We start from the raw sequence: 26,013 nt of genomic DNA on the forward strand, positions 1-26,013 counted from the left end.
TCCATGAAGATGTTTCATATAACTTAATAGCTATCACTCTCAACCAGAAACATATAATTAATCTTCCAACACTGAATATTTCAACTAAAGAATATTGCTAAGTGTCATCTCAACAGTATTCATAATTAAAAAACGCAAGAGACTTGCCATTCAGTTCTAGCACTCTGTATGACATGGTGTGTGTGTGTGTGTGTGTGTGTGTGTTTAAAGCATTTATAGCTCTTCATAAATATTTTTGGGAATGGATATGATGAAGATAATAATAATTATTATTACAGCTTGTATGTATTATGTTTAGAGACTGCTTTCAGGATAAGAAAACATTGGCAGAAGAGCTTGCATAACTGCACAGCATAATCTACCACTGTTCTTAACGGCACTTTAAAGGTAGAGAGTGAAAAATACCTGCACGCTAATTAATCAATGGATAAGCTTCACGGCATTTTTGAGAGATAATGTATGATGCCTGTTTTGCTGTTCAGTATTCTGATCCATAACTCAATTGCTTTGTGAGATGAATTCCCTCCCCACATTCATCCATTTTACAGATGGTGTTGAGGATGACAGTGCAAACAGTAATTGCCACCAAAGCTTGGTTCCAGGATGATGAAGATGATGATGATAATGAAATACCTTGTTAGTAGTAGTGCTCAAACAACTAAGGATAACTAACAGCACTTCAAAGGTGCATAGAAAAAAATCACTTTAACACTAATTAATCCATTAAATACGTAAGCCTCAGAACTCTTCTGCAAGATAATTCCTGTTTTGCAGATGTGGGAACTGAAGTACACTCAGTCTCGAGATAAGTGCCTAAATGATTCTGAAGCCCACATCTCACTTTGAAAAACAGAACATGTTCTGCACCTTGTTGAGGTCTTAGGTGTGATCTTCAACAAAGGCAGCAGTTTTAAAAATACGTTCCGAGGGAGAAATGTTACATTCAGACGTTCTGCAGTGAGAAAATCTGAACTGCCAACACAAGCTGCCCATCAGCGTTAATCCTTCTTTGCAGTGAACAGCCACAGGGAAAGCACTGGGCACAAACGGAGAATGTGCTCCAGATTATTTAACACACAAGAGTACTGCAGCTGAGGATTCAACATGGAAAGAGTTTTTCTGAAGGCCAAGTTAAAGATACCATTAAATACAATATATGCTTGGGGGTGGGATGCAAATAATCTCTCCTGGGATGGGTGGGGTTGAAGCTGGCAGAGAGAGAGAATTAAACCCAGGCATAGGCAAACTTGGCCCTCCAGGTGTTTTTGAGACTACAGTTCCCATCATCCCTGGCCACTGGTCCTGTTAGCTAGGGATGATGGGAGTTGTAGTCCCAAAAACATCTGGAGGGCCAAGTTTGCCTATGCCTGATTTAACCCATCCCTCCCTTGCTGTAGTCCAGAAGAAAACCTTCCTCTGAAGCTTCTTGCGTTGGGAAGAAATTCCCATTTGTGCCTAGAGATGACTATCAGAAAACTGGATTCAGTTTTCTTGTAGAGACCTCAGTTCATGGAACTCAACAAAAATAAATCCATACACATCTTCATAGCAAAAGTTGTTTTCAGTCTTAGAATCACAGAGTTGTTCTCTCTTGTCCTTCTTACAGGCTGCCACGTTAGATGTACTTTCTTTCAAGCAGCCCTTATGCATTTAAAAAGACTCATAAATATGTAACACAGTGTTAAATATTTCCTAATTTAAAAACCAAACATTTTGTTTGATAAGATGTGCTAATGTCTTGGAAAACTGCGAGCATATACATTCCTGCTACAGTTTTATGGCATGGGAGACAAGCATAGGATCAAATTTGCTGTGTTGTGGTTCATTTATCTCCTATTATTTTTCAGTCACCTGTCTTTTAGCCAGCCACTAACACAGAGAAAACAGAAAGCAATGTCAGGCCTATCAACAGTGTGTCAGCTGAACCATCTGTTCTCTAGAAGTCTAGTCTATTTGCTCTAAATATTTTTTAAAATGTTTAGAGCAGCACGGACAAAGCATCTTGGCTCCATAATGATCACAAGGACACAGCAATAATTCATTTTTGCTAATCTAAAGCTAGCCACTATTGTTTAGGGCACAAAAAGAGATCTTCATTGTTTCATATTATTCTACAACTCCTTAGGGCTGGACAGCACAGTATCTACACCTACTCAACTGGAAATGACCCACGTATAATGGAATTGCTACAGTTGTGTTATCATATAAAGGTAAAGGACCCCTGACACTTAAGTCCAGTCGCGAATGACTCGTGAATGATTGCATACCTAAACCTTTGCTAGAATATGGAAGATTCAGGATAGATAAAAGCACATAGTTCAACTATGTTAGTGACAACCACTAACCTAGATGGCTTTAAAAGAGGATTAGACAAATTCATGAAAAACAGAGTAGCTATCAATAGCTTTAAAAGAAGGTAAAGGACCCGTGACAGTTAAGTCTAGTCGTGAACGACTCTGGGGTTGCGGCGCTCATCTCGCTTTACTGGCTGAGGAAGCCGGTGTTTGTCCGCAGACAGTTTTTCCGGGTCATGTGGCCAGCATGACTAAGCCACTTCTGGCGAAACCAGAGCAGTGCATGGAAACACCGTTTACCTTCCCGCCAGAGCGGTACCTATTTCTCTACTTGCACTTTTTGCTGTTCTTTCGAACTGCTAGGTTGGCAGGAGCTGGGACCAAGCAACGGGAGCTTACCCCGTCATGGGGATTTGAACCGCCAACCTTCCGATCAGCCACAGCGCCACCCGCCATCATATATAGTACCAGTAACTTATTTGTACCACATGACGACGGACTCTGTTCGCTATGGTATCAATGTTCTACATGTGTCCATAGTTTGCTGTACATGTGGCACCAGATGTCAGATGATGCAAGTCTCAAGGCAGTACCCTCAGTCAAAGCACTGGTTCCTTGTTCCGTTACGACTGTTGCCTAAAGAAGGAGGCTGCAGGCATTTTGCACCAAGCATTTGTTGTGTGGTGATAAGTGTGTGTTTCCACCCATTGCAGTACTGTTCTTAAAACAAATACTGGGGCTTTACAGAATGTTTGGTACACATTCCAAGTTAAACCTGGAAAGGCTGAGTCTGCCAAAGATATTATACCAAAAAGGGGTTAAGGAATTAATAATTTGAGGCAGTTATTGTGAGTCAGCTTTACATTTTATTCCTGACTTGCCGGTGTTGTCTGTATGTATTTTCTCTTACATGGCTGTAAAAAGAAATCCCTGAAGCCTTGAATCATCTGTGGTCATTGGAGATTTTATTCCCTCCTCTATAATCAGAATGATGAAGTTAGAATGATTTTCCCCCTCTGCTTTCAAAAGTAGTTGGTGAGCTAATTTATGTTGTGAGCTGGAAGGCAGCAGGGTGGGGTTCTGTGTGTCCCTCCCCCTCCGGGCGAATGATTTGTGTCTCAGAAAAACTAAATCAAGAAAATTGTGGTTAACGCATTGAGGGACCCTAGTTAAGTGATACCTTGAAGACTAGAGAGATTCTCAGAGGATTTGAGGACGCTTGGGAGTTATCCACTGATACATTTTTTCAACAGAAAGAGAAAGTAAAACTGAGTTAAAATCCTGTTACAATCTTTGCAGCAGGTAGATTTATGAGAGAAAGGCATATTCTTAGAAAGTATGTTAATTGCATTTGCCACATATAGGAATGAGAGTCACATTTTGCAAGCCGAATGTTATTATTATAATGTATTAGCACACAGAGTATTTCACATATAGGAAAGAAAATTCTATGGCATAATAAGAGAATAAGAAATTCCATCCTGCCTGAAATGTTCACAGATAGCATTATTTGTTTGTTCAGCTTTGCAGAACTTACTTTTAATGGCTAGGTAGCATAAATATGATTTTATAAGGAACCATATTTTATGGTGTGATTGACTTCCACAATTAAAAGTACAGCAAGGTATGTGACACTTTTTTCAAATTCTTTTTATTAATTTCCCAAATTATTACAAATCAAACCAATTCAATTTAATTTAATACAATTTCTTAAAATCAGGTTTTCCGCTCTTGTTCCAAACATATGATCATCATCATTTCCTCATTCAGTATACCCCCCTTGTCCAAGGCTGAATGGACTTTATTTAATATTATTCCTGGACTGTTGTTGGAGGAATGCAGTGGGGGGGGGGGTGAACTGCTGCCGAACAGATATTGTAAAGAGTCTGAATTTGAGAAAAGATCTTCCTTTTAACTGTGTGCTGGGGAAGAACTCCAGAGCAGAATTTTAATGGCGGAGTTTGGATATGCATTCTGTGAGTTATTTATGGCTGCAGCTTGTACTCTAGTCTGTAAGCAGCGAAAGGAATTGAATGTGATCTTATACCATCTAGATAAACACTGCAAAGAACTGAACAATGGAAGATAGTAATTAAATCTCCCAGCACACCAGGTCCAGAACAACAATGTATATGAAGGACTACACATGTGAAATTTATTATTTATTTTTAAGATGTAATGGAGGTGCTGTTTGTAAGGTGAAAAAAGTGGCCAGCTGGAAGTACAGTGGTACCTCGGGTTAAGAACTTAATTTGTTCTGGAGGTCCGTTCTTAACCTGAAACTGTTCTTCATCTGAGGTACCACTTTAGCTAATGGGGCCTCCCGCTGCCGCTGCATGATTTCTGTTATCATCCTGAAGCAAAGTTCTTAACCCGAGGTACTATTTCTGGGTTAGCAGAGTCTGTAACCTGAAGCGTCTGTAACCTGAAGCGTCTGTAACCCAAGGTACCACTGTATGGTTTAACGGCACGTGAAGGATGTAAACTGAACTCTAAATAAGAAATAATGTGGCTATGTAAGGAAATGAAAAATCTCACTTATTAAGAGAAAGGGGTCAGAGGTTGATAAGTTTCATACAGTGTGGTTCAGATTTACTCAATATGTGTCATTATCAAAAGGTACATATTGTTTCATGCCACCCCAATTTCCAAGCAGTGGGAGATTCATTGGAATGAGGAACAGCGGGAATTGGGGTGTCTTTAGGATATGTGGTTTATTTGCACATGACCCGGAAGCTATATGCCAGCTCCCTTGGCCAGTAAAGTGAGATGAACGCCACAACCCCAGAGTCCTCCGCAACTGGACCTAACGGTCAGGGCTCCCTTTACCTTTACCTTACACCTGAGCCTAAGAGCCCAATAGATTTTTTCTCTCTCCATTAGTCACAGCTTTGGCTCTTCTGTTCTTCAGTTGCAGATCCACCTGTCAGCTGCTCAGCTCACACACAACTGACCTCAATAGATTGCGTACAGTATTGTATAGTAAATAACAGTGTGATCATATGCAGTTTATTATCTTAGGCTTCCCAATTAGCTAAGTATTGTGGACCCTCTGTTTTTCAAAAGCCAAGTCATGGACCCCCTACTTTTGAAAATGTTGATATCTCTGTGGTAGTTTTTGTTATGTGAATTGTGCCACCATACTCTTCAACATGCCCCAGCACAAAACCAGGATGCATGTCTTCCGGGTTGCTCTCCCATGCAAGAAATGTGATCCACACAAGAGCGCACAGCACCCCAAAACAGGATGTTCTGGACAGTTGACAGGTATGTGCCATGAACCCTCTGGGTGGGTTACATGGACCCTCTGAGGTCCATGAACCACTAATTAGGAACCACTGCATTAGGCTATAATCCTTTACCCTACAACCTGGGAATGAATCTCACTGACCCAAATGAGACTTACTTCTGTGTAAAGAAATGTTACACTTTGAAAAGTTTCCTGAGTTAGCATTCTTCAATAGTTAGGAATCATATTCAAGATGGCAAGAAAGCACTAGTAATGAATTTCATTGTTTAAGTGTGCTGTCAACCCTTTCTGACACTTTCCGTCATGAGACATCTGTCCTTTCCCCAATCTTTTCAAATAGGTTAGAGCTCATAGATTCTGACCTTTGAAAGTTTCCTTGCTATTCACTTTCTGCAAACATCTTATGAAATTTAAATGCATGAAATTATGTTAATATGACATTCTGCCAACACACACACTTTGCTTATATAGAATCATTTCTGCTGGAGGCACATTTCCCAGTATTTTTTCTCCCATGAGGAACCACCATGAACTCTTTGTTTTTAAGCACCTAAAAACTAATCACCTAGAAGATGTGTCGCTCTGTCCCTATAATAAATCATGGGGTGCCAACAGTCAAATAAACACAGAACCAGCAAACATCTGAAAGAATGCCAAATAACAATGTTGGGAAAATACCCATACGAGTACCATTCAGGAAGGGTTAAATCTCAGTTGCAGTGAGGGAAGAAGAGAAAAAACAGAAAATCTGTACGGATATGTGCCTTAGACCATGACAGCCCTGTGGAAAATGTCAAGGATATCAAAGGTATAACCCTTGTAAATACACCTCCGCCCGCCACCACATAATGCATTTTATTTATGGATTTGTTTTTAACGTTCTGAAAACAGCATCTTCATCCACACATGGAATCCAAGCTGGTATAGATAAAAGAAAGGAGCGTTCATTCACAGAAAGGATTCTGAGTCATCAGAGTCTTCTGCTGGTGACAGGCAAACAGAAAGCAATTTTTTGTCAGCTTCCCCATCAAAATGTATATTCTGATCTTATCCTTCTGTCTACCATGCAGGTTGCTGAGTTCACACCCTGCTTACGTTCAGTAGTGCTGCAGCATCTGGTATAATATGCAGGACATTTTCTGGGCCCAGCTTTCAGTTCCTAAATCATTAACTCTCTGCAAATTGCACAAATATTAACTTAGTTCTTAGTTTGTTAGCAACATAGCTGACTCCATATTTCTAGAGAACTATTTGCCCTGATACATCAAACAGAGTTGACATTTAAATGTATTCTTCTAATGCGGCTCTCTATGGGTGCTAGCAAATACATATTTGACTCTTATGAATAAAGAGTGGGTTTGGGGCCTCAAAGCCTCCAAACAGACTTTGGAGATTCTTCTGAAGACAGTAAACCACTTGGTTTGTGTATCTTTTAAATACACATTGTTGTGTGTATCAACCTTGCTTAAAGCTAATATAATCTTCCTTAGTACCTGCAAAGGCCCACATTTGAGGGACAATGCACTTAAGTGTCAACCTTGCTTGATAAGGTGATCACTTGCCAAGGATATTTATAAATCTGTCTCAAAAGGGATGGGCTTACTAGCAATTCAGGTGGTTACCTTTTCTGGTCTTTCACCTTTTCTGTCTCCTCTTCTCTCCATCATTCACTTGACTAGAGGGGTGGCAGGGCTCCCAGAGTGGCCTAGAGAACAATAGTGCTCATGGCAGAGGTGTGTCCAGATGGTCTCAGGTGATGGGTTTTTTCATCTCCTCTCCATCACTCGCAGTTTCTTCCCACTTTAACTATCTTTATTCAATTGAAATATTTTTTACAATGAAATGACAAAAGTTTTCTTTTCTGTACCACAAAAAATAAATGGAATTTGTTCCTTCCAGTGACTGAAATACACAACATTATGTGATAATACTGTGATTTGGTATCCTACATATTCTCCTGACAACACATTAATTGGCTTTTTATATGGATGCCTATGTGCTGCTAGATTGCAGTTTTGTGACGTGAAATGGAACCCCAGTTGAGCTAAGAAATCGAACCCTTGAAAGAAATATCCACTGAAAGTCTTTTTCCTCTCTTCTATATATTTTTCATATCAGTTCATCTCCCCATGGCATACTTGCTTTTGATATGCTATCTGCAAAATCAGCTTTCAGGGGAAACCATTGGGTTCATTCTATAATTAATTTCTACCTATGCTTTAATTAATAGTGCTTTTGTATCTCCTTTTTTAATTATCCTAGCATGACCTCCCGCAGAAAAGAAAGTTTAAAAAACTGAAAAGAGAGCCTGTACATTAAACAGGGAATGTGTTCAGGGAAGTTTTTAATGTATGATATTTTAGTGTTTCCTGGTTTCTATGGAAGCCGTCCAGAGTGGCTGGGGGGCCCCAGCCAGATGGGCGGGGTATAAATAATAAATTATTATTATTATTATTATAAACACACTATTACAGTTCTTTGCCTTACCACTGTTGCTGTCAGATGTTCCACTGGTATAAATTATGCCAGTGAAGGTTTTAGGATTCAAAGACATATGACAAAGATGCCAGTTTTAACATATCAGACATAAAGAGGTATGCCCAGGCAGATAATAATACAAATTAAAGTGTGAATATGTAAACATGTGTTATGACATTTGCCTTGCCTGTTTGGCATACTTACTGAAGTGCACTCTGGTCTGTGCTTGTGGCATATATGGGTGAGATGAGTCCTTAAAGGTTTGGAAACTGCTGTCTTAAGTTTTGAAGTGCATAATCAAGTTCATTTTAGGTACATTTAAATTCTATATTGAAGCGTCTATTCTATTAAAGCCATTTGGCAAAAGAAAGATATAAGGATTCAATAGACTGAGTTGCCCTTATAGGGCGTAGAACATTGGGTCAAGTAGACCAATACTGAGTACTGCTGAATGACTGATAGTAGCTGTCCAAACTGTTACATTCTTCAAAGTTGTGAATGGACCTGGGACTTTATACTGTATATTTATTTGTGCCATATTGTCATGGGCCAGGAGTCAGCTTCACCTGCTGAATAGCAGCCTGAAGGGGGAGAAGGGGAAGTGACTCCACCTGCAGCTGATCAACCTTCAAGGACACAGAGGAGAGGGAACTGATGAGAGCCAGCTGGCTTTAGCCTTCTTAAGCAGAGCTTCCAGCAGCAGTCAGATGCTGGTAACAATGCTTGTGGTAACTGGCCCTACCTTGCTGCTTCCTGCACATCTTGACCCTTGATCATTGAATTCCGTCAACCCAGACCATCTGACCTGACCCTAGGTTGGACCTGACTTTGGATGCTGACTCTGACTCCAGGCGAGTAGACCTCATAGACTCTTCTGGTTGACAGACCTCCCACTCCACTGAGCTCTGCATGTGGTTGCTCAACAATGAGGCTATGACATCTACAACCTTATTGTATAGTTACTAGCATTTTTCTAATAATCTTAGAACAATCTGCTCCTGATGAATTTTGCCTGCTTCGTAGATCCTAAAAGGAAACAATTCTATGGGTTTTTTTTTGGGGGGGGGGGAATTACCAGCTCTCTTAGCAACCTACAGTACTGCAAATGATAAACATATATGCAGCCACCAGGAAATGCATAGCGGTGCCAAAGGCAGGTTATATAAATTCAGGAGCTTGTGATTTCTCTTAGCCATTAATTAGAAATAAACTTCCAAGGAGAAGAAGCATGCTGGTTAGCAATTGAAGTGATGCTGGTCATGGCTTGAGAATACCCAAATGAAGGAGCTCTGATTTGTCTGAGATAAGGCCTGGATTTACCTGTTCTGTTGTTGGGCATGGAGAACAGGTAGGATTTTTGTATGAGCAAGCATTTCCTGTCACATCCTCATTCCATAGAAAAAGAGTGCTTCTATTTTAAAAATCGCCCACGTCTCTATTCAATGAACAAGAGCCTTGCATCATATTGATTCTGATATTCAACAGAACAGGCTTCATCTAATTCTCACCTTCTTGGTTCCATCCCTGCTGTTCATCTTGTTCCTTGAAAATAGGAACTAGTTAGATTACTGCAACATGCTCTATGTGGAACTGCTCTTGAAGAACATTCAGAAATTGCAGCTGTTGAAAATGGGACAAGCAGGCTGGTTTCTGGTGTACATGTTTCTAAGCCATATTATACCAGTCTTGTATCTATTGAGCTGGCTTCCCTTTTGGGGGGCGGCAATTCAAGGTACTAGTTCTTACCAGAGCTGCCCTACATCATTCCCTCCCATATAAGCCAGCCTGTAGGTTGAGTTCTTCTTCTAAGGTCCTGTTGCATACAGCACATCCTAAAGTGGTTTGGTTTTGGTGAATGGCACCCAGGTTATGGAATTCCCTCCCTGGGGAAGTTAGACTGGAGCCATCACTTACAATTTTTAGGGTTGGCTTTCATTATTTGTCTACTATATGTTAATAAACAGCAATTAAAAACAAACCGGGCAGATTTGTACTTAGAGTGTTCATCTAATGAGTAAGATAGGCTTAGACTCCTGCTAACAAGCTGGAAATAATGCCACAACATTGGCAATAGCAAAATATTTTGTCATCATGGAAACTTCATTCACAGCACATTCTCAAATTCAAGCACATTGTCATTTTGCGCACTTCGAATCAAAGCACTGCTGTAATTTCTAAATCGGTGACTATTCAGAGCAGCTTTGTGATTGAAATATTTGTAACGAATCTATAGATTGTAATACTGTCTAACACTTATTGACACAGATCAGCAAAGCCATGTGCCTGATTTCTTCAGGTTGTCATTGCAACCAGATCATATCAACACAATACATTTAAAGCCCATAACATCCTCCATAGACTTCTGGGAACAATAGTTTAAGGGTGCTGAAAACTGCAGCTCTGTGAGGGGTAACCTATGCTTCCCAGGCTTCTTTGGGGGAAGCTATGTGCTTTAAATGTGCTGGGTTTTGTTGTATCAGAATTCAAATTTGCTTTAAAAAAATTATGTCAGGGCAAATACTGACCCATATATTACTCAGCTCAAATACTTGTGGGGCATATATTTGTGCATGGTGAAGGTGATCAGCCCAGGAGCAGTGTGAAAGGAACACTGGAAAACAGGATATAAGAACTAGCATTATAAACAACTAATATTTGCCACATCTGAATGCCCTCAAAGTGCCAAAACTATATGGTACTCTAATAGTCTGTTGGGAGAACTTTGTCTGCTTCCCTGGGTTTCTTATCAGATGAAGATCAGTGTTAGAATTCTCTTCATAGCTCATGATGGCATGAGAGCTGGCAACTATAAGCATGTGATGCTCAACTAACATGTGCATTCACCTAGAACATCACAAGATTTCTACTTGCTGTATGTATCTGTATGTATGCATGTCCTTCTCTAGAATCCTTTTTATGCCTTTCCTTATATTATTCCTGTGGTCTGCTCCATTTCCAGGTTCACTGTGGTCTACCCTTATTAATGGTGGCCTGGCTGTGGTGCAGTTCTGTTATTGTTTTATCACTTGGTCTGTGTCATATTTTATACATTTACTGAGATATTTCTGATTGCAGACACCGAACAGGTATAAAAATAGCACATTTGTTGTAATGTGGATCATTAAAATTCATAGGCTGTACCGAGACTTGGTTCCTGTGCTTTCTGGACAGGCCTGTTAACCTTTGAAAGATTTGCAGAGGCATTTCTACAATGGAATAATAAAAAATAGGCAAGTGAAAAGAGGCTACGGGGGAAGAATAGCTGGAGAAGGTACATGTGTGTCAGACAATGGACCTGTAAGAAGTTTGTTAGAAAATATTCAGAATCCCCCCCTACACACACACATTCCATTTCACCTTCCTTCTAAAGGCCACTGGTGCCTGCATTATTTCTGTGAGGAAGTAGAACATTTTGCACTTCTTTGTGAAACTGCAATGCTATAACCTCTCTGAGTCTTCAATGGAGCAGCATTTTTGAAGTTATTGTAGTCCCGTGATATATTTGTTCAGGCCATGAATAGCCAGAACTGTAGCTGAGCAAGAATTCTTGTTCAGTGCTTGTTGAATGTGAGGGCTGCTTCTTCCAAATGGTGGTTTAATCTGTCATTCATAATAGGTTTCTGTGAAATTCTTGAGCTCTGACCTTTAGAGTGGTCGTATACTGCAACAGGCACCTCCTTCCACTTTGACCACATATGGCAAATCTAAGCTTTATTTGTTTATTTATCAGCATTGTACTCAGGATAGCTGTTGGTTTATATCCACGGTGTAGAATGGCACGGGCCTTTTATGGGTTTATGTTTGCATAGGGAATCTGTAACTTACAGAATTGAGTCAATTTCACCACTACAAGGCAGAGTCAAGCTGTTATGTTTCTAAACACTAAGATCACTAGAAGACACAGACTGATTTGGTAGCTTTTCTAAGCAAGAAAGGGGACAGAATGTTAACATAAGAATGTAAAGACATTTCTTAATAATATCTCCCTTGCTTAAACGGGGTCACACCACATATTTATAAATTCTCGTTAGACTAATATGTAAGAGGTTCTGAACTCCTCAAATCAGTGCAGAAGGGGGACGTAAATAGATATGAAGGATTGGGATAAGAGCAGGATGAGACCAACATTGGAAAGGGTCCCCTTTTACAGAAGTTGTTGGGATTGTGTGGTTTAGTGCAATTCTGTTGACAATAGGTGTTTACCTTGATACCTGATATCTAACTAATAGACAATTAGTGCTATAAATCAGCTCCCCAAATGTACTCTGATTCAAAATCCATTGACAAATGCTGATCTGGATAGGAGATGGGAGCAAGGGTAGGTAGATTAACTTGTCTGATTTGCTGTTTGACACAATTGCTGAAAGGTTTTACCATAGAGCTCTGATTTAAGATATCTGGACAAATGCTTCTTAGAATCACATACTCTCTACCTGTGTGTGTGCTTTGGTGCTCCCAAAATACATATTTTTAACATCTGTAAAATTATTGCTATCTGCCCTCTCCTGTATAGCAGAACCTCTCACCACTTAGGTGAAAGATACACTGTGTGATAATGTCTTATTCAGTGCTGAATGCAGGTGCCTTTTGGGGGTACTGTACACTAAGGTTACCAGATTTTTTCCAATGAATCCGGGGACACTTTTCAACTTCAATGGATTTTGTATGGGGGATTTGTAAATCCGGGGACTGTCCCCAGGAAACGGGGACATCTGGTAACCTTACTGTACACTCAACATCATCTCCATGTCGTCTCTGTCCCACACTGTCTGCAAATCTAAAGCGCCTTCTGCTGGAACATTTATAACCTGCTTTGTACCAAGAATGTACTTCTCAAGTGCTTGCTGCCATCATGTGTACACAGAGAACACTTTCCCAGGTCGCCACCTATTGGGGCAGATCTACTGACATTGTAGCGCTGTGCCACTGTCTCTCACCGTGTTTAATGTATCTGTGAATGAAATAGGTAGAATAGGAAACAGCAGAGTAACTTAGCCACCTCTCTATACCTGTACTTGATATATATTCTCTGTATATCAGTATGTTGTTGTTGAGTCGTTTAGTCGTGTCCGACTCTTCGTGACCCCATGGACCAGAGCACGCCAGGCACTCCTGTCTTCCACTGCCTCCCGCAGTGGGTCAAACTCATGTTCGTAGCTTTGAGACACTGTCCAACCATCTCGTCCTCCGTTGTCCCCTTCTCCTTGTGCCCTCTATCTTTCCCAACATCAGGGTCTTTTCCAGCGAGTCTTCTCTTCTCATGAGGTGGCCAAAGTACTGGAGCCTCAGCTTCACGATCTGTCATTCAAATGAGCACTCAGGGCTGATTTCCTTAAGAATGGAGAGGTTTGATCTTCTTGCAGTCCACGGGACTCTCAAGAGTCTCCTCCAGAACCATAATTCAAAAGCATTAATTCTTCGGCGATCAGCCTTCTTTATGGTCCATCTCTCACTTCCATACATCAATACTGGGAAAACCATGGCTTTAACTATACAGACCTTTGTTGGCAAGGTGATGTCTCTGCTTTTTAAGATGCTGTCTAGGTTTGTCATTGCTGTATATCAACTCATTAGTTTCCAGTCCCTTAGACTACAAAAAAGTAAAAAAGGAAAGAAAGTTCTGTTTAAACTAACTGCAGAGGCGAAGAAAGAGAATAAATAACACAGCTGCACACTAGTTTGAAAATATGAAAACCTGTGTGTAGAAACAACACAGGTAGTAGCTGCCACTTTAGATGATGTTATTGTGCAAAGGTGTTTACAATCGCAGACCGATATGTGCAAAAGTGCAATGTGAAAAAGCAAGCCACCTTTTGGTGTACATATGCAAAAAGTCCTGTGATCAACCCCGATCATCTTCAGGGTGGGCTAGCAAAGACTGTCTGAAACCATGGACTCAGTGAACACAATACTGTGTTAGATGGACCATGGTCTGACGTGGTATAAGGCAGCTTCCTATGTTCTCGAATCGTACGTTCAGGACATTTGGAGTTTGTGAAGGGAAGACTACAAAAATGAAAACATCCTGCACAATATAGGTACAATACAATATAGGTACAATACAGAACTAAGGTTGCATTTCCTTCCTGGATAAGACAGACTGTGCTGAGGTCATGTCTGCTCTGATTGAATGGATACTGAATAAAAATTGTGGTTTCCATGGCAGTTTCTGAAGATGTAAACATCACCCTCCCTAAGTTCCTTAACATAGCATTTATTATCCCCAGTGCTGTTAGCCCATAGACACAGAGCTTTTCTGGCTGGCCTGTATGGTTACATACTGTACTACAAGCATCTTGCTAATGAGCTTATTAAAATTGTTTTGTGATACGCTGCACATGGGCTCAGTTCAGATGTGTCAGTTTATGTACCCAGTGTTTTAAAACAAAAATCACACGTCAGCAGTTGACACATGTTATGCTTTGTATCCTAAACAGAGTTAAACATGATGATGATGACAAGAAATGAATGGGCATGCGGTTCATAACAGCCAGGTTTGAGTTGACCAACAACCGTGCCATCATTATTATTATTTTGATAAATCGCCTTTCTGTGTTGATAAGATCACAGTAAAACAGCAAGGAAGCTCAACTTTTTGCTCCAACTGATCATCATTTCAGGCTGAGGTGGCAATTTTCCTTCATCAGGGCAGTATATTAGGATGAAGAGCAGCAGCATGCAACTTGCATTGTCAGTGAACAAAAGCGAGAGTTGCTCAGATAAGGGTAACAAATGTGGACACATTAAGATTTAATGGAGAATTCATTACTGACCTTGCCAAGGGAATATCAGCTCACACATCTGCATAATACGCAAGCATATCCTCGGCACATTTTATTTTTGTGGGTTTAAGGCAGACCCCATTTGGAATAAAAACCTGGAGGAAGCCATTCATACCACAAATCATGTTTCCTTTCACCCCCCTTTCTCATTAAACACCTGCCATATTGCATATGATTTTCTTTCAGAATGGTAATGCGGCCTCAAAAATTACAGCCCTGGTAGTTTAAAAGTCATTCAAGGTAGTTAACATTAAGTTTGCCTGAGAAATGAAAAGGAGCAATTTTTATTTTACCTAATCATAAGCTCTGTTAGCCTGGAAGTCTTGAATTATTTCTGAGAAGAGCCTGCAAATGATAAAGCCATCCGGCTAATTAGTTGGGTAAGGGCTAAGATTGGCAGGGGCGGAGTACATTTGGCTGGAAGGTCAGTTTGCAGCTCAGGTTCTGGGGCAAATTCTACAGCACAGTGTAGATAAAATGTGATCTTTGTAGATAACTTATTCATGAGTAGATTTTACTTCTTGAGGTACAAGATTGACATAGATCATTCTTAATGTTACTCGTCACCACAGAAGTGGCAAAGGGCAAGGAGGCACTGTATCTTCACTGCAACAAACAAGCCAGTTGTCTAACTCCTCCTTATACTGGCATGGTGGGGGTCTTCTGTTTTCTTTTAAAAACTCACAGAAGAAATATGAAAGTGGGGGAACCAATTTCTATTTAGCTGTTTATCATAAACTTTAACCTTCAGAGACCCTCTGGTTAAGATTCTCTGATTCTGTATTGCTGTTCAGTCAATATCAAACACAATTCCCTCTCATATAAACAAACATACACACAACAATAAAAGCAAAACTAATTTCAGAGCAGTAGTATCTGCTGAACCATTATACTGTACTCCCTATACTGGCATGCCAGCTTGAATCAATTATTGCAGGATTATTTAAATGCTCCATACAGGTATATGTAGAAACAGAAATATACTTGGAGTTAAACTTATTAGTTGAAACAGTCTTCTCTTGGCTTTTTATTGTAAAACACACCAATGCACACATAAAAATATAACAATTTTTGTGCAAGAATAACAATTTATTTCCCATTTTTTTCTAGAATCAATTACAATATCAGTTAGAAATAATAAAGGTATTTCTGGAATTTAGCTTGAATGGGAAGTTACCTATTTTGCAATACATTCTGCTTTATTGTAAACCAAATGGTTCAGTCAATATGCCTTCTGAAACCTGAAGGCAGCTGATGGTGTTTAGCAGGTTACACATGAACTAAGAAACCAAGAACTTGGGTATTGGGTAAACCATGAACTTAAACGACTTAACAGAATATAAACACGGGGAATTGCTGGCTGTATCTGAAAACTTATGGGAAAATATATAATATCCTGGCTCAGCAAGATAGCTAAAGTTAAAATGAACATCTTACCACAAATATCGTTTCTGTTCATCAATATTGCACTTGGACGTGACTGCACAATACTGTATAGCTGGCAGAGTTAATGATGAAAATAATTCATGGCCCAAAGAATCCATCAAGGATAGGTAATAAAGTACTTCACCACCACTACCACCCCTTTAAAAATAGCAAAGATGTTTTAAAGGTAAAGGTACCCCTGACCATTAGGTCCAGTCACGGATGACTCTGGGGTTGTGGCACTCATCTCACTCTATAGGCCAAGGGAGCCAGCGTTTGTCCACAGACAGCTTCCGGGTCATGCGGCCAGCATGACTAAGCCACTTCTGGCAAACCAGAGCAGCACACGGAAGCGCCACCACCCCTTAAAAAATAGCAAAGGTGGTTTAGGAGTACCCAATATTGTAAATGCTCTAAGATTAACCTTTATAAAGGATTAGTGTTGACTAGATAAAGTGCTCGTAGCAAAGAAAGAGCATACTAGGAGAAATTTATCCAACTTGTTATGATTCAAACCACCAAGTCTAATACACAAAAATACCACCACCACCACACATTATTTACAGAGCATGAGCTTGACACAGTTTTAGCTCATTGACACTCTGTATTTGAAAGGTTATTAAGTTTCTTCTCAGTTGCTTTTACTGCACTGCAATATCCTTGGTTTTCTGAAGGGCACCTTCTGTTTCCTCTTCTGCTTCTGCATGCTAGACAAGTTGGTAGCCTTCCTAGGACTCAGTTCACCCAGCTATTCTTTCAGATTTCTCCCCATCTGTGCTTGCTTTTTTTCTCATTGCAAACACTTTGAAAATATTTTTTGGTCCCTTTTGGATTATTCAGATGACCAGTCCATCAGCAAATATGTGCAGAGTGTCTCTACATGGGGAAGCATTCAAACATGAGATCCTTCACATTGACATTGAAATGCTCTTCATGCTCAGAAGGATGTACTTGGCAAGCCAATTTATTTCTGTAGTAAGGAGACTCTCCATGTAGACTCATCCTGCTGCAGAGATAGTGTACCATAACTGTTCGTTCCATGCTTCACACACACACACACACACACACACACACACACTTTCTCTCTCTCATTTTTTTTTGCTATCAGTTCTTGCAACTGAAAATATATCTGGCTGCATTTCATCATTATATCTTGCTCTCCTCGTACATAACATGTTTGATTTGGTTTCATTTTATGTTACTGGCTTGGCTCTTGTACAAAGATTCAGTTTAAATAGGGTGACAGGATAAGCAGTGTCTGTACTGAATGTTTGGGTGTGGTGGATGAATCACTTTTAGCATTGATAGTTAAATTCGTTTTCTCCCTTGCAATCACATGATGCTTAGAAGGTCAGAATTAAAATAGTATCTGAATATGGAAAGACAGCAAGAGGAGAAAGTAGAAGAGAAGAAAGTGACAGTGTACAATGGGAAGACTGGATTGAGAAGAATCAGGCTGGATAGAGTGCAGGCCATCAGACCCGACACTAGGAAATGCAGTTAGTAATGACTGAAGCACATATAAGCAAAGGAAGGGATCACAAAGAGAGCAGGAAACTGTAAGTCAAGGAAGGAAGGGATAAAAGACTGGGGAGGACCCATAGCCCAGAGGTAGAACATATATGTAGCTTTCAAAAGATTTAGGGTTTAGTCCCTGTTGTCTCCAGATACAGCTGGAAGTCTGAAATTCTGGAAATTCATGAAAATCTAAGAAGGCCCTTGTTTCAGACCCATCTAATCCTACATTTTGCTCTGGAATTGGCCAACCAGAAACCTATGGGAAGTCCCTGTGCAGGGCATAACTCAACAGCACTCTGTCTGCTTGAGTTTGCCTAATCCCTTTAAACCCTTTTCATGTTAGTGGAAGCCTTTACTATACAGTGGTACCTCGGGTTACATACAATTCAGGTTACATACGCTTCAGGTTACAGACTCTGCTAACCCAGAAATAGTGCTTCAGGTTAAGAACTTTGCTTCAGGATGAGAACAGAAATCTTGCTTTGGCGGCGCGGCAGCAGCAGGAGGCCCCATTAGCTAAAGTGGTGCTTCAGGTTAAGAACAGTTTCAGGTTAAGAATGGACCTCTGGAAAGAATTAAGTTCTTAACCCGAGGTACCACTGTAGTTTGTGTGTTCTGTGAAGAAGTTGTGTCCTGAACCTTTCAAAATTCAGCTTTGTTGGATGATTTTTGGTTTATTAGAGATGGAGAAAAACTCCCTATCCATTTTCTCCACACTATGCACAATCATATAAACTAATGAAGACATGGAACAATATATGACAGTGACATGCAGAAGTAGACTTAAAAAAATAATCAGATGGTAGAAAAAGTAGTTGAGCTGCTTTAATATGAAAGAGTGCAAAATAAACTAAAGTTGAACAGAATTGTCCTCCCACCTCTAGTTTAAGGAAGACTTTATTCTCCAGCTTCCTGTAAGCACAATGAACATGGAGATGTTTTGCACGAGCCCATTGAACCAAAATACTAGGCTACACACTCATACGTAGCATGCATGCTCTTAAGAACAACAACTTGCTGTTTAAGAGCTCATGAAGCTATAGGGGCAAATTCAATTTAACATTTTCTAATAACTATTTTGGGGAAGCGTGAAAGGACATATTTAGGAGTAAAAAGAAAAATGGATTGACCAAAATAAAAATGACCTATTTGAGATTGATTTCCTCTAACTTTTTTTTCTAAAACAAACATTATTTCCTGTAAAGGATTTCCTTTCTGTATGGTTACCTTGACAACTCTGCTGCTCCTCCCTCCCTCCTCCCCCGCCCCCCAAATTGGTGGCACTTAATTGATTGTAGAGGAGGTATGAAGGGGGCAGACAGATCTCTGTTTCTGTTGGTTTGATTGTTACTTGTTATCCCCCTGCACAAACACATGTCAATTTCATGACATCTTAAGCAGCGAAAGCTATTTGGCATCATAATCCATGATATCATCTGGAAATGAAAAGTATCAAGAACTGGGACTCATTCCGACAAACGGGACAATCTCTCTCTCTCTCTCTCTCTCTCTCTCTCTCTCTCTCTCTCTCACACACACACACACACACACACACAAATGTAGGATTTTGTGTGTGTGTGTGTTTGGGGGACTGTCAGGGTAAAAAAGAGTGAGAGAGCTCAGACATAATTGTAGTATTTTTAGCATCTGCAGCTTACAGCCGTGCATGTCAATATTAGAATACAGCAGCAATGTGCTGAGCAGAGCCTAGAGATTCTAAAAATACGCCTTCCCTTTTCGCAACTGAAATTAAAATGAGACAGCAGCATAGGTAAAGGGAGGCTGGCACTGAATAGAAATCTGAATTCCTTTCCTTACTAGGTTTCGTGAGATTGAGAAAGTTGCCTTAATTTTATCTTGGGATCTTTGATACACGAGCGGCAAAGGCAATAAAACTCCCCTCGTCGAAGCCAAAATATTACCAGTGTCCACAGTTGCTGCAGAAATGATTTGCATTATAGTTCCAAATGCGAAACATTTTGAGCTCCAGCGCTTATTGCAGAGGAGTGATTGTATGTGGGAAAGGGGGCTCTTTAATGCAAAACACATGTGTTTTCAATTGATATCTGGAGCCAGACCAGTAGCTGTAACTTGGCCTGACAAAGCCTTATTGAAGTAAAAGACAGAGTGTGGTTTCAAAGCAGTTAGAGAAAGAACGGGAATGCTGTTCAGGAAATTCTTCAGGCATGGGCAGGGACTTGGCCACAGTTCTGCTGTTGGAAAATCTGACAGGGACAGCTTCTAAACGCAGGGTAGGCCTCGTGCAGCTCTGAAGGCAACACTGCATCTTTCCCCCACACCCCTGCCAGAGTCCCTGGATGTAGCAGTTTCCCCTGACTTCTGAAAGAGAGAGGTAAGAAGCTATTGTTCTTTCTCCAGGCTAGGCATTTCTGTTCCTTTGTTCTGATGTAGAAGGGACTATTTGTACTCAGTTCATTGATTAAAGGGAAGGAGGAGAAGTTGGAAATCCGCCAGGCTGTTTGCAAAACAACAACAAAATAATAATAATTAGGGTTTGCCGCTTTCCTAACTTTTTTCTTAAGTTCTGCTCGTACAGGGAGAACTGCTTTGGTGTTTTTCTCTCTTCCTTATACAGGCATTTGCCAACTTATTCCTCCCCTTGTGGAAATGCCACTTGTTAAATATATATCAAGGCTGAATAACTACAAACTCGATGAAGTTCCATACCATGGTTTAATATATAGTTTGTCATAATTGTAGTAAATGCAGATGTAATATATGCGTATATAGGAGGCATATAGGAGACTGAGACTATTGCTGAGAAGTTTCGAAGCAGCTTTGACTAAATAGCTTGGTGTACACATTTGTAAGATATAAGGACATTGTCTTGGTATTATAGTTATTGTGTTTATTTCTCTTCATTTTGCCCAAACTGGAGTAAAATACTAGGAAACACATTGCAATATGCAGTTTTTCTGTATCTTGAAGAATAAGTGTTTTTTTAAAAAAGTAACATACTTCCATTCCACTTGCCACTTCTTTCCTGATGAAGTTTCCTTTTCAAATAAATCATGAAACTTTTAAGGAAGGAGAGAGACTACCAATTGTATGTCTTGTTGCCATTTGTTTTAGTGTACAGTGCCTTTCCTCAGCAGTGACCAATGAACCTTACCTGGCATGTTTGTGTGTGATTTGAAAGTAACTGCACAGTAGGTTTTTTGAAGCATGAAAAAGTCAGAAGTACGAGGGTCCTTGTATTGTCAGACAGCATTTATCCCTTTTTTATTTGCCTTACCTCAGCCAGACTAGTACACAAAAGCTTATTTTGTATGGATGTGTGAAAGATCTCCCCTCACCTGGTCCTGGGTGTTTCTTGTTCTTTTAAATGGAAGGACATTAAAAATAAAAAAGTGAGTTAACTGAGCTATGCTCTGGAAAGAAAATCCAAATGTGTTGCTTCAGCTGGCAGCAGTAAGGTCAGGGGATACAAACTGAAGCCTGCTGCTTCTCTCTGTACCCCATGCAGATATTAATACTCTCCATCATGATGAATGCACAAAATGATAGCCCAGTACAGAGCTAGGGTAGAGGCTCCATGGAGGATCAAGTACAAAACAGACTGGGATAGAATGATAAAGATTTTACTACCTACATGAGTTAGAGAAGAATATTTAAGTTGCTGTCAGGAAACTGGAAAAGGAGGCAATAATCTGTCTGGATAAGAATCAAGGTTGGCAGCTGGGTAAACTTGGTGGGTTTAGTCATGAGGTGAAGGTAGGTGACTGTAAAATCAGACTACAATGTACCTTAAAAAATGGGCTGACTAGGTTGGCAGAAGCCAAGTCAGGTAACAAAATCATTTTTCGGCACCTGCTAGAAACATTCTTGTTTAGACAAGCCTACCCTAATGCTTAGAAAGTTGAGGTAGTTTTAATCTGTTTTAGTATTTTAACTTTTGTGTGTTTTGAAGTAGGGTTGTAAATTGTTATTCGTTTTTTATTGCTTTATCTTTTCGTAAACCTCTTTGAGGTTTTTTGCTTGTTTGTTTTTACAATCAAGCAGTGTATCAACTTTATGAAAATAAATACAAAGCTGTATCAAGCACGCCTGGACAGAGATGAAAACGAAAGAAGGACCAAGCGGGTCACTAGCAGAATATCTAGAACTGAGTGTTTCCTAGTACAGTGGACGCTCGGGTTGCGAATGTGATCCGTGCGGGATGCATGTTTGAAACCTGCAGCGTTCGCAACCCGCGTGGGTTTGCAATTCGGTGCTTCTGCGCATGCGCAAAGCACAATTTAGTTGCATGCGCGACTGCTGAAACCCGGAAGTTACCCGTTCCAGTACTTTTGGGTTTCGGCGGTCCACAACCCAAAAAAACGCAACCTGAAGTGGCTGTAACCCGAGGTATGACTGTAGAACATTTTTTTCAAGAATCTCAGGCTATGGTGGGAGCTAAACAAAGCCCAAACAGCACTTAGTTGCTCAGGTACAGGTAGCAGGATGTTCTAAGGTGGCTCAAATGCAGCGTTTGCACTGCTGTATACATTCATGGTATTGTGCAAAAGAGTGGGAAAGAAACAGTTCATGGGAACGGTACAACAACCCAATTCACCCCTATCCCAGAGAGCAGTAATCCAGTGCGTGTGCAGACTTTGTGCCCTGTTGCATATCCTGACTAACCTAGCATGCAAGCATGTTGTGATGCAGAGGACGGCCTCCATGTAAGATGTGGAAGGAGATAATCTTTTAGACCAGGCGGGGGAAACTTTGGCCACGAGAAACACTTCAATTTTCAAAGTAGCACAGTCTCTAGATGCTTAGCTTCCTTTTGAGAAGTTGAACTGCTGAGAAATATGTCAAGATGTAAACTCTTAACATTTTTCCTGTTCTACTTTGAAGAGATTATGGATAACAGTAATACCTTCAATTTTTTTCTGTCTAGCAATGCTCTTTAGGCCTCTTGTCTCTATAATGTTTCTTGATGCACTAACCACCACTATTCCTTATCCTTTAGAAAAGGGGCCAGGGGAAGAGAAGAAAAACATGCACCAGTTAAAACGCACACATAGTATGCCATCAGTGTAGATCTTTGCCCATGTTCTTATATATTTGAATCAGACCACTAAATCAATTTCCCTGTGCTCCTTGCAGTTTTATTTTATCTTGTTTAGAGCAGAGTTGCTTTCGTTCTTGTTTGCTCTGTGCCAGTATAACTTTTGTGTGTTGCAGATTATTTGCCTAAATTGGGCATAGCATTTTCTTCTGTACTTTGGATTAGAATTGAGAGCAGGCGGAGATAAGGAAATATTATCCTGGATACACACAGATTGTTTAGAACTGAAATAGTTTGAAATTAGGACTGGTTGGCTGTGATTTTACTATTTGCATAGGAGAACTGGAAAAGCAATCGTTTAGTTAAAAAAGCAAGTTATTGTGTATTGTATAGGAATTACATTTATGCTCTGAAATCAAAGAAAATCTTATAACATAGCCCTCGTGCATTTTTATCCTTACCTTCATCAAAGAACGCTAGTGAGGTGAAAAGAGTGCAAGAATCACACTCTCCAGCTGGTGCTTCATCCATTGAGAACCAGGCTATAATTGCTGAAACTTCTGTGATTATGCACAGGCTACAAGGGTTATGTCCCATGATGCAGCTGAGAGCTTAGTGCCAGTAAAGGGAGCAGGAAGAAAATATTCCATGATCCTTTGGGTCTTACTGTAGTGCTCCTCACCACCCCCAGCTGTTGAAATGAGATGATGAAGTCATAGCCAGCAAGTTTCCACTCCCCAAACGGCTTTATTTCCCAATTGCTCAGTCATGCTGAAGATGCTGGCCACCTCCAGCTTTTATGTTGTTGTCGTTTAGTCGTGTCCGACTCTTCGTGACCGCATGGACTAGAGCACGCCAGCACTTCTGTCTTCCACTGCCTCCCGCAGTTTGGTCAAACTCATGTTCGTAGCTTCGAGAATACTGTCCAACCATCTCATCCTCTGTCGTCCCCTTCTCCCTGTGCCCTCCATCTTTCCCAACCTCTGGGTCTTTTCCAGGGAGTCTTCTCTTCTCATGAGGTGGCCAAAGTACTGGAGCCTCAGCTTCACGATCTGTCCTTCCATTGAGCACTCAGGGCTGATTTCCTTAAGAATGGAGAGGTTTGATCTTCTTGCAGTCCATGGGACTCTCAAGAGTCTCCTCCAGCACCATAATTCAAAAGCATCAATTCTTCGGCGATCAGCCTTCTTTATGGTCCAGCTCTCACTTCCATACTTCACTACTGGGAAAAGCATAGCTTTAACATACTTTTATGTACAGCTTTTATGTACTAGTTGCTAATGCATTGTTATGAGTTCTTTTGGAGGAGGGCTCTGTCTGAATGCTATCCTGTGCCCCTTCCAAACCTGTGATTCTGTAGGAAAGTGGGTACCTGTAAGAGGTAACCAGCCAAACCAGTTTGTTTGTTAAGGTCATTACTTTGCTTAGCTAGTTAACTACTTTGATTTACAAGCCAAATAGGTAACCATAGAAATAAATGAATGGGCCTTTCATCACCTAGCTGGTAGGCAGAAGAACAATAGCCAGAGTTGTGTGGGTGAGCTGGAAGCAAGCTAGAAGCTGGAGAAATTGAGACATGTTTGCTCTGTACTGTACTGAACTTTGGGTCTTCTCCAGAAACCAAATGAAGAAACAAGATCTGATGGGGTGTTAATGCTGTGAGCCCTTCCATCATATGCTCAAGTTTTATATATGTGTAAATAAAACCATAAATCCCAAAGACACCACAGTCTCTGTTGAGCCTCATTTCTGAGGAAACCGAACCCTGGAAAAGTGCTCTGAACCCCAGGAGTGTCTCACCACTCAGAGATTGGGGTGATGTGTAACAGGATTATGAAAAGCAAACCAATTCACATTTGAGTCAAAACTGAAAATGTTTTTAATATAATACAATGACAACTAAGAGTGGGTTAAAAGAAGGAAGAGAGGTATACTATTGATAGGAGGATGGCAAGGAATCCTTTGGTTTCGGAACATGAGGAATGAAGCAACTCTTCAGAAGCAGGCAGGTTTCATTCACTTGCCATTTTCTCTAGTTGCTTACCACAGTTTCTACACTTGTACCATTACTTCAAGGTGGAAGCTCATGATTAAACAGTCACATGGTATCAGCAAATTATGGGTTGTCTTGAAACAGTGACATGTGGCCCATGGCATTGAATTCCTATTGGCCATATACTGTTAACAGTTTGGAAACTTCAAGACTCATACAACACTACTTTAAAGTTCAGCTATTTCTGAATACAGTCATACCTTTGTTCTCAAACGCCTTGGTACTCGGACATTTTGGCTCCCGAACGCCACAAAAGTGAGTGTTCCGGTTTGCGAACGTTTTTCGGAAGCTGAATGTCCGACGCAGCTTCCACAGCTTCCAATTGAGTGCAAGAAGCTCCTGCAGCCAATCGGAAGCCACGCCTTGGTTTTCAAAGGATTCCCAGAGTTGAACGGACTCTCGGAATGGATTAAGTTAAACAACCAAGGAACAACCATATAGCCACCAGATTAATGACTGGCACTTCTGATTAGGTTATGTCTCATCAGTATTGGAAAAATCTTCACTTGTTTCCAGTTTGTTTTATATCTGAATCAAAGGTCCTGGTTTTGACCCATAAAATACTGTATAGATTAAGAGAAGTATCTAAAGGGTGACCTATAAATATGGCTTTTCTTTGCAATTATTGTTAGAGGACCAATTGCAGATCACCTCTGCTTTGGGAGATTAGGCTGGTAATGAGAGAGAGAGAGGGGGGGCCTTATATGTGATGGTACCCCAGTTGTGGAATACTCTCTGAAGTGAAAACTGTATGACAACTGCTCAGTTAACCATTACCCACCATTTCAAGACAACTTTATTCTCTTAAGTTTTATGGTTGAAGTGCCTTTACGTCTCACTGCTCTCTTCTGCTAAGCAGCGTGTGTGTGCGTGGTGTGTGTTACATAGCTTTATTGCATAGCAACAAGGGCCTGCTCAGCTGTAGATGTCTAGTAAAAACATAACTGAATGAGTTCCATATATGTGGTTTTGATTTGGTTGATGAAAGTTGAGGTATTATAGATCTCCACTGAGTGTTGTAGGTATTCCTTCCACTCAGCTTAAAGGGCTGTTCCTCTTTCTATATATATCACAGCCCCATGAAAATTAATGGCTGCCCTTATTTCCACACATCACCCTTCCAGAGAACAGAATGGATGTCATTTGTTTCAGATGTCACAGCTCTAATGTACCCTTTACTTTTGAGATGTTGCTCT

At 40.4% G+C, this 26,013-nt stretch overlaps 1 protein-coding gene across 2 annotated transcripts in view; it reads left to right on the forward strand.

Annotated features, from left to right (window-relative positions):
- Positions 1–26,013, forward strand: part of SGCD (sarcoglycan delta) — a 371,263-nt gene that overhangs the window by 179,922 nt on the left and 165,328 nt on the right. Inside the window, exon 1 of one of the 2 annotated variants that reach the window (XM_081901133.1) lies at positions 19,801–20,100. The exons of the other annotated variant lie outside the window; for it this stretch is intronic. The gene's annotated coding sequence lies outside the window, so the exon portion shown is untranslated. Of the gene's footprint in view, positions 1–19,800; positions 20,101–26,013 lie in introns of those variants that run through there. 2 annotated transcript variants of the gene reach the window in all.

The sequence above is a fragment of the Podarcis melisellensis genome (assembly GCF_964234715.1).
Source record: "Podarcis melisellensis genome assembly, chromosome: 2".
In the NCBI taxonomy this organism is placed as follows: Eukaryota; Metazoa; Chordata; class Lepidosauria; order Squamata; family Lacertidae; genus Podarcis; species Podarcis melisellensis.